Source organism: Mytilus californianus, unplaced genomic scaffold, assembly GCF_021869535.1.
Source record: "Mytilus californianus isolate M0D057914Y unplaced genomic scaffold, xbMytCali1.0.p SCAF_4, whole genome shotgun sequence".
Taxonomy (NCBI): Eukaryota; Metazoa; Mollusca; class Bivalvia; order Mytilida; family Mytilidae; genus Mytilus; species Mytilus californianus.
The window spans coordinates 79239206-79249499 of NW_026262690.1; the positions used below are offsets into that span (position 1 = coordinate 79239206).

A 10294-nucleotide genomic window follows, 5' to 3' on the forward strand; every position below is an offset into this window, starting at 1 on the left:
TGACTTATATGGAAAATTGGTAGAGCTCAATATTCTGATCAATTTTACCCTTTTCAGATTTCCTCTATTTTTAACGGTTATCAGAATAATAGACATAACTTGTATTTTACCCCATATATTCTATTTATAGCCACGTCGTCCATCTTTGTTGGCAGGCGGGGTCATCGGACACATTTTTTAAAACTAAATACCCTAATGATGACTGTGGCCAAGTTTGATTCTATTTGGCCCAGTGGTTTCAGAGGAGATTTTTGTAAAAGATTGCAAAAATTTACGAAAAATTGTTAAAAGTTGACTATAAAAGGCAATAACTCCTTAAGGGGTCAATTGACAATTTAGGTCATGTTAATTTATTTGTAGATCTTACTTTGCTGAACATTATTGCTGTTTACAGTTTATCTATCTCTATAAAAATATTCAAGATAATAACCAAAAACTGCAAAATTTCCTTAAAATTACCAATTCAGGGGCAGCAACCCAACAACGGGTTGTCTGATTCTTCTGAAAATTTCAGGGTAAATAGAACCTAACCTAATGAATATTTTAAGATTTGCTCTAAATGCTTTAGTTTCAGAGATATAAGCCAAAAACTGCATTTATGTTCTATTTTTAGCCATGTCGGCCATGTTGGCTGGTAAGCGGGGTCATCGGACACATTTTTTAAACTAAATACCCTAATGATGATTGTGGCTAAGTTTGGTTAAATTTGTCTCAGTAGTTTCAGAGTATCAGATTTTTGTAAAAGATTACAAAAATTTACGAAAAATTGTTAAGAATTGACTATAAAGGGCAATAACTCCTTAAGGGGGTCAATTGACCATTTTTGTCATGTTTGACTTACTTGTAGATCTTACTTTGCTGTACATTATTGCTGTTTACAGTTTATCTCTATCTATAATAATATTGAAGACAATAACCAAAAACTGCAAAATGTCCTTTAAATTACCAATTTAGGGCAGCAACCCAACAACAGGTCTGATTTGTCTGAAAATTACAGGGCAGATAGATCTTGACCCGATGAACAATTTTACCCTGTCAGAAATGGAAAGATAATGTGAGTAAAAATTCAAGTCTACATTTGTCTTCTTATGAACAGACCAAACCAGCTCGACCAGTGAAGTGTGAATTTTCTTCAAATAATTTTCAGATAGAATCATCAATCCCCATCCTTTCATTAGATACAATCACTTGTTTAAAACATAACTGTTTTCAATGTGTGTTATACCACAAAGAAATACAAATTAATTTGGTTAAGAATATGAAAAATACTTAAATTTGAAGATCTTTTAAATTAATGTAATTATATTAATATTTGGAATATAATATAAACAATACTTTACACAAAGAATATTTCATCTAATGTACATTTATATGAAAGATGAAGCAAAAATCCCAAAGTTCAATTATTGCCTGAAATGATGTTTGACAATAAGTTTAATAATCATCATATTTCAGGACCTTAAAATATCAGTCAATAACTTAATGCCTAGGCGTTAGCTTATTGGCTAGGATTTAAGCTTAATGCCTAATTTTACTTATTGCCGCTAACATATATATATAATCTATATAGTTAATGTTACTTTCATATATATTATTTTTATATTTCATATCTTAATACAGTTTCTCAATTAGCTAGAGCAATTAATTTATAGATAATGCACATTTAAAAGTTTTTCTTGTCGTATAACACACCGATGGTTGTCAGGATTGATCAAATGAAAGACCGACCATAGGCAATCCTGATCCCATGAGGTGTGTTATACGACAATAACACCCTTAAAATATGAATTATGTGACTTATATACCGTCAAAAATATTATTTTATGCAAAGATTCCTATTTTACCATATTGAAGTGCTATATTCTTTTCTTTTGTGTTAAGGCAAAAGCACGCCCTACGGCTTATTTTAAATGTGAAATTAAACAAACTAATTAATCGAAATATAAACGTTAGAAATCACTGTTAAGTTACGATATAAATGTCACAGTTGTTGCATGAAGAAAGAAGGAAATGAATTGTTAAGATGTACGAAAAATACAAGTCACTTTGTAAGTAATTTATCATATAAGCTTTATAATGATTTAAGCTTTATAAAGCAGGTGCTATATTTTTTTCTTGTGTTTCACGACATTTTTATCAAGGAATAATAGCTTTCTCTCTTATGTCTGGCAATACAATTTTTGTCTTCAAAAATTGAGAATTGGGGTCATATTTCACAAGCCCTCCTTTAAAGAACGTTTCATCCCAGCAGGCACAGCAACGTTGATTCAACATTGAATAAACGTCAGATTTCAACGTTGAATCAATGTTGAAAAGTAGTGTTGGATTGAAAATTGATATGACGTTGAAAACGTAACGTTGATTCAACGTCAGCTTCCAACGTTGAAAATAGGTTGAATTTTGGTCTAAAGGAGTAGGTCCGGTAAGGGCCGATTTTGGCCTCAAATTTCAGGTTCATCTGACGAAAGATTTTGGACACTTTTTAAACACTTAACTGTCGATTTCAGTCGATTCAATTAGTTTATGTGAAAAATTTTAACTGATTTGGTCATTAAAAACGCTCCGATTTAAGCTTAGATATGAAAGATCTATCAAATATGACGAAAAATGGCACTTTTCAGATGGTTTTTGTCAAAAATGAAAGTGGCCGCATCCGTGTTCATCCTCAACCTTTATATATGTTATGTATTATCATCAAATACAACTTACATTTCAATATTAAGAATCAACACAAATGCGGCCACTTTCATTTAAGACGGAAACCGTCTAAAATTTAACTAAAATGCTAAATTTGTGAAGATTTCAGTAATTTAGCATGACTTGATGATTCTAGTACCCAATATATGTGCATTGAATTGTCAAAAACAGCCCATATTTATGTAGCAGAAGCATTATACTTTCCATTAAATAACTAAAAGTTTACATTTTAACAATTTTGTAAAACTGCTATATTTTGGGGCCAAAAAGGGGTCTTACTGGACCTACTCCTTTGGTCGGTGTATGTTGAAAACAAGTCGATTGCTGGTTGAATTTTGGTCAATGAAAGTTGAAAACAAGTCGAATGTTGGTTGTACTGTGGTCAGTGTATGTTGAAATCAGGTCGAATGTTGGTTGAACTGTGGTCAGCGTGTGTTGAAAATAGGTGGGATTTGGGCCAAGGTAGACTGTTTTAGGGTTGATGTAAGTTGAAACTCGAAATGTGGTAAATGTTGAGAAGAGGATGTTGAACATTGGTTATATTGAGGTTTGTTAACAGCTGAAATCATTACCCCTTATTATATCCAACAATGCCATTTCATGTGTAATAAAACTTTCGCAACACTATATGTACTAAGTGGGCGTAGTCATGTGTGGGTGGTTGATGTACATGTAGTCTGTTGCATAGTTCATTATTTATGTAATTGAGATTTCTGCCTGTTCGAATATTTCCCTTTTTATATTTTTCTACAATTTATGATTAAATGGGAAATAAGTCATTCCCTTTGTTTCGGTAATACTGAAAAGGAGACCACTCACTTCTGATTCTGGTATTTATAATACAAGACTTGACAAGAAGAACATGCAGGCACAACTTGTTAACCTTACCAGGCATAGATAATTTGAAACTTTATTGTTGTGTCATACACAAAATATGTTTGTGACATAAAACAGTAATTATATAACAAGTTGCTCACATATGCATCTTACAATTTCAAACAAACACAAACTGAATACTTAATTTTATTTAAAACAATTAGTCCTTCTGCTAGACACATTCCCAGATATTTCAGGGGCATATTTTAGGCATCTTGCACAGTAGTTCCATATTGTGGTCTCTGTTGCACATTCTTAACTACAACATCTGCAACAGAAAAAAACATATTGTACTATCTTTATCATAATTTGGTTAATATTATTATGCAGCTCAAATAAAGAACACTACTGTCATATGTGAACAAATAATCTCTGCAATGCTATTGTTATTTCTTTAAAAAATTATCGAGAGCGACCATGTGTTTTTTTTTAAACTTGAGTTCAGATAGTAAAAAATAAATATTTTTAATAAAAAAAAAACTATACTAGATTTTAGTAGATAAAGATGCTAAAGCACATTTAAAAGAAATTGTGACAAAATCTCACACACTTTTAATGTGGAAAAACAATGGTATCTATTTCAATACTCACCCCTTATTATTTCAAACAAGCTTGAACCACCAAAGACATGTTTATTCTTTTTACCCAATATGTATTTTTCAGACATGGGTTTATTGGTAAGACGTCATCTTAAAAAAAAAACACTTTTAAGTGCAGCATTTCCAAATTGTCAACTCCTGCTCTAGTCTTGCTTCAGTGATTCCTTATATAATCAACCATTTTTTTTACCTCAAAAGGGGTACCGGCACCGTACCTAACTCGGCCTCTGGGAATCAAGGGCTTTATAATTAATTCTAATCCTAAATCATAGTTTGGAGACCTCACAATAAGCTAATGGGTTTTCATTCTTTTTTATTTTGACAGTCACTCATCTTGAGATACAATAAGGCTCCTCAAGCACCGAGATCTTGACACTCACTCATCTTGAGAAACAATAATGCACTACAAGCACCATGATCTTGACAGTCACTCATCTTGAGAAACAATAATGCATCACAAGCACCAAGATCTTGACAGTCACTCATCTTGAGAAACAATAATGCACCACAAACACCGAGATTTTGACAGTCACTCATCTTGAGATACAAAAATGCCCCACAAGCACCGAGATCTTGACAGTCACTCATCTTGAGATACAATGAAGCCCCTCAAGCACCGAGATCTTGACACTCACTCATCTTGAGATACAATGAAGCCCCTCAAGCACCGAGATCTTGACAGTCACTCATCTTGAGATACAATAAGGCCCCTTAAGCACCGAGATCTTGACACTCACTCATCTTGAGAAACAATAATGCACCATAAGCACCAAGATCTAGACAGTCACTCATATTGAAAAACAATAATGCACCACAAGCACCGAGATCTTGACAGTCACTCATCTTGAGATAAAATAATGCCCCCCAAGCACCGATATCTTGACAGTCACTCATCTTGAGAAACAATAATGCACCACAAGCACCAAGATCTTGACAGTCACTCATCTTGAGAAACAATTATGCACCACAAGCACCGAAATCTTGACAGTCACTCATCATAAGTTACAATAATGCACCGCAAGCAGCGAGATCTTGACACTCACACCTCTTAAGATACAATAATGCCCAACAAGCACCGAGATCTTTACAGCAACTCCAATTGTTATTATAAAACACCAATAAAACAACGCATCCTATATTGCGTGATATAATCCCTATACTTTTTGAGTGTTTCGGCAGATAAAGCTTTTGATGGCCATCTTAAGATGCTTTTACTTTAATATAATTCAAAATAAATATTATTCACGTATAATTAATTATATTGATACATGTCATTTTATAAGTAAATTCTTCATCAATAGATACATTCGGCATGGTTGCTTAACATGAAGTAGTTCAACTTTGAAACTTTGTTAACATTCCTCTTCAAACTGCAATAAATTCCAGTGTTTCGTGATACGTCTTATTTAATTTTACGTATTCATTCATATGGGTTATGTTTAGATATTAAAACTAAAGGAATATTTACAATTTCCTTGAATTTTTTGTGCTGTAATAATTCAATGCGGTCAATTGATCAGGCATTTATTTCGACGTTCTCATATACCAGAGACATATATACCTACATATACCCACTTTGAAATTGGCCAGATTGTGTATTAATTTGTTACGGTCACACATGTTTCTTATCTGCCGTATTGCTTCACTTATACCATGATTAATAAATCCTCGGAATACATGCTGTGAGTGAAATCTATTCTGATCTAGAGAAAAGAATGTGTTTGTTTTAAATGTGTTTCAAGGTCAAGAATGCCATGTGTTGTAAATCTTTGACTTTTGATTACATCAACATATAAAAGAGCGAGTTTGAGATCACATAGGTGAATTTCAATATTAATTGGTTATAATTATTTGCCAGATAAATAAATTCTGCAATTTCATCCGATTTTCCATGATATTTAAAAAGTCCACCCTCCCTGTATCTGCAATGTGCAATGATAGAATACTTTGCCAAACGCTTTTGTTTTTTACCAAATAATTGTTCATATATAACCACCCCCCTTTTTTTCAAGTTTATACATTATAAGTTGCCTCACCCAATTAATTGTACAAATATATCTTAAGATTAAGGTGTTCCCCGAGGCTTCAAAAAATTGTATCTTATCTGCTGGATTATGACAACTACGTGTATAATTATAAACTATATCCGATAGATCTGCTTAAATCACTATACTCATACTTGCGGGGACAGCGAATAATTACAGCTACAATACTGTTTACATTAAATTATCATATAACTATTAAAAAAGCAAATTATAAATGAAAATTATACTTACTTTGCACTGCTTAGAGCAACTGTTAACTTGTCGTGGTAATCAAATTGGCGCAAATAAATTCGAAATGTCGGCCTCATACGCATGCGCCAATCGGAAAAAGAAATCCGTTTCGCGTTATTAAAATATTGAATCGCAATTTGAAGATTAATTTATATATGCAACAGTAATCATTGAATTGATTCAAAAACATCAGTAAACCAATATAAATAAAAAGTGATTATTTAAGCAAAAAGGACTATATAAAGTTGGTTCAATCTCATCTTAAATGAAATTTCGGTCGACATTAAAGTCATCAACCTTAAATAAATCTTTTTTCAACGTTATATTTTCAACTAATTAAGCATTTAAAGCATCAACTTAAACTCAATGTTGATTCAACGTTGACAGTTCAACGTTGATATTTTTTAACCACAAATCAACGTTGATTCGACAACGTGATTTAAACGTTGATAGGATTGACGTTGATACAACGTTGATTTTACGTTGATCAACGCTACAACCAAATTTCAACATATTTTCAACGTTGGTTCAACGTTGTGTGCCTGCTGGGATTCCCCCTTATATTATTATTTTGCCATTTGATAAGGTAAACGGTATTTTTTTCAGCCTAATAAACGGAGGAAAAGATTGTTTCTGTCTACAATTTAAAAAAAATGTTCAAGATAGAAAATTGTGCAATAAAACCCAATTGGCAACAACACACGTACATTATATTCGAATTAAATTCGAATAGAATGCGAATCGAATTCGCTAATCACGTTCACACATTCTTCTTTTCTATCTTTTTTAATTCGAATCGAATTCGAATTGCATTATCCAATTCGCATTATTCAATTCCCATTAGAAATTCCTTTTCGTTGGTGCGAATAGTTAATTCGATTTAATTCGATTAAACTGTAGTATGGACACTTTACTAATTGTAATTCGAATTAATTTATAATTAATTAACTGATAATGCGAATTAAAAGTTGACGACGTTCGGACAGTAAAGCGAGTTAATCGAATTACGTGTGAACGCAGCATGAGTATGTAGGTAAAAGTAAGCTTGCTTTCTAGCTGAACCATGAAATCGTTATTAGTTTCGGTACCACCTCCCTTTGGGCGGACGATATATTTAAGTAGAGAACCAATCAAGAGTAAGGACAGTGTATAAACAGTGTGAAACCAGTTTACAAATATGTTTTCAATCTAAATTTAAAATCTATTGTCCATTATAAGCTAATTCACAATCTTGTTGTAGGTGTGTTTGATTTGTCAATTTCATTTTAATCAAAAACAATACAATACCATTTTTATAAAAGCATGGTGAGAGGAACATCTCAAAGATAAATGACCCAAGTCATTGTTAACCAAGTTTATTGTTTCACCTGCTGTAGCAATTCCCATGTAAAAAAACACATCATAATCAAAGATATGTTTCACCTTCTGTAGCAATTCCCATGTAAAACACACATCATAATCAAAGATAATGATATCCTTACATATAGAATAAGATTTGAAAGGTTTTTTTTAATCGACTAAATCATAATGTTATATAGAATTACACATGTAAACAATCTAGGTAATTGATTTAAATGAAATTGACAAATTAAACAAACTTACAACCTGAAAATATGTTTTTGAACTAATTTGTAAAACTGGTTTCACAAGATTTATATATTGTTAATACTTTTGATTGGTTCCCTGCTAAACCATTGACTCCAACAAAATGGTCATACCATAGTTAATAATGATTTCATAGTTCAGCTAGCAAGCAAGCTAACCAAAGATAGTACCGTTTACCTACACACTCAAGTCAATATGCTCTAAATGTTTAACACTGTAGTTTGCATTTTAATCAGGGTAAATCATGACCTGACGCAGTTATTATTTTATGCCTTGATATCGTCCAGGTTGTTTCTTCAAAAGAATGACCGGTCGTTCTGAAAGGAAACAAATCCATATAGGTATATAATAACATTTATACTATTATATATATATATAACATTTTCCCATATAATTTCATATCGGTCGTATCCTAAATATGTTTGTAACTTTCGTAACATATTTTAAAAATCAGCCACACAAATTGATGAACACAAACTTCTACCTACCATGTTGTACATTGATGTCGGTAACGAGTTGACCAGTCTTTGGTTGATCCCCTCTCTGGGGTGTATATATACTTGGCAATGTTAGACCATTGCTCATTTAATTTCATATTTTTAAGCTTATCAATATAAGTGTTATATTTCGATTTTAAATTGCTAACAGTTTGGTGATTTCCAACAGAGTTTTTATAATCTGAAATTATTAGATTTTACATAAATATTAATTTATAAAAATGTAAGCAATAAGAAATACTAAAAAAAAAATGTAAGCAATAAGAAATACTAAAAGTATTTTTTTCCGTTTCTTTGTTAAGAAATATATTTTTATGTTAACTTATATTAACAATTTGTTGTTGTTGATGACCATCTGATTCTTAAAATAGTACATATTTTGTGATCAAAGATACAAGGCTTATACATAGTACGCTGGACGCAGCTTTCGCCTGCTTTAAACTCATTTGCTGTCATATTTTTTGTTTAATTAAGGAATATATCTCCCGCATGCTAAACTATCATTCCTTGTCCGGATTTGGCTATACTTTAGATGTGTACTGATTGATATATTAGTTATAGATACATGAGTTCTTTTATTAGCTATTATTGGCTTTGAACTAGCTGCTAGTAACTGCGAATACTCTGTACTTTGTGTCTTTTTTGTTGTAAGGGATATATAAGTACCCTGCTATATCCGGTCTGAGTTTTTGTTGGATTTTTTTTTTTATTTATAGAAATAAGAAGATGTGGTATGAGTGCCAATGAGACAACTCTCCATCCAAGTCACAATGTGTAAAAAGTATACAAATAAAGGTCAAAGTACGGCCTTCAACTCGGAGCCTTGTAAAGATCCGATGAGTTAAGCCAGTTTCACCTGATTTGTATAGTTTGTTCTTATGTTGTGCTGTAACACCACTATCCCAGGGGATAGGGTCGAACGCTAACAAACATGTTTAACCCCGCCACATTTTTTATGTGCCTGTCTAGGTTTAGCTAGCTATAAAACCAGGTTTAATTCACCATTTTCTATATAAGGAAATGCCTGTACCAAGTCAGGAATATAACAGTAACTGTTGTTATTCGTTTGATGTGTTTAAGCTTTTGATTTTGCAATTTTACAAAGGACTTTCCGTTTTAAATTTCCCTTGGATTTCGGTATTTTTGTTATTTTACTTTTTTTTCCAAGTCAGAAATCCTGTAGTTCAGTGGTTGTCGTTGGTTAATGTCTGTCATACTTGTTTTTCGTAGAACTGTTTTGTTATAAATTAGGTCGTTAGTTTTCTCAACTGAATTGTTTCATATTTTTCATGTCAGGGTCTTCTATAGCCGAGTATACGGCATGGGTATCGTACGGTTGCCTATGATTGCTTACATACACTTCATTTGAACTTGTGTGGATTGTTGTCTCGTTTGCAACCATACAACATCTACTTATATTTGTATTTAGGTCCTTTTTAGGTTTGATTAGCTCCCCAAAGTGTTTGATGAATTTAAGATATTCAAATAGTTTGACCTCGAGCATCATTGAAGAGACATAAATTGTCGAAATGCGCACCTGGGGCAGTGAAATTGATACTGTTTATAAAATTGAGAATGTAAATGGGGAATATGTCAAAGTGACAGCAACCGGACCAAAGAGCAGACAAAGACGAAGGCCACCAATGGGTCTTTAACGCAGCGAAAAAATCCCGCACCCGGAGATGGTCCTCAGCTGGCCCCTAAATAAAATTGTGTACTAGTTCAGTGAAAATGGACGTCACAC

The 10294-nt window shown here is 32.5% G+C and overlaps 1 long non-coding RNA gene across 1 annotated transcript; it reads right to left on the reverse strand.

The window, feature by feature from the left end:
* Positions 1–3630: 3630 nt before the first annotated feature.
* Positions 3631–6529, reverse strand: LOC127738634 (uncharacterized). The gene is made up of 3 exons (XR_008000128.1): positions 6449–6529; positions 4165–4262; positions 3631–3841 (listed from the first exon to the last, which is right to left on the reverse strand). It is a non-coding gene; the product is annotated as an uncharacterized LOC127738634 (long non-coding RNA).
* Positions 6530–10294: the final 3765 nt, after the last annotated feature.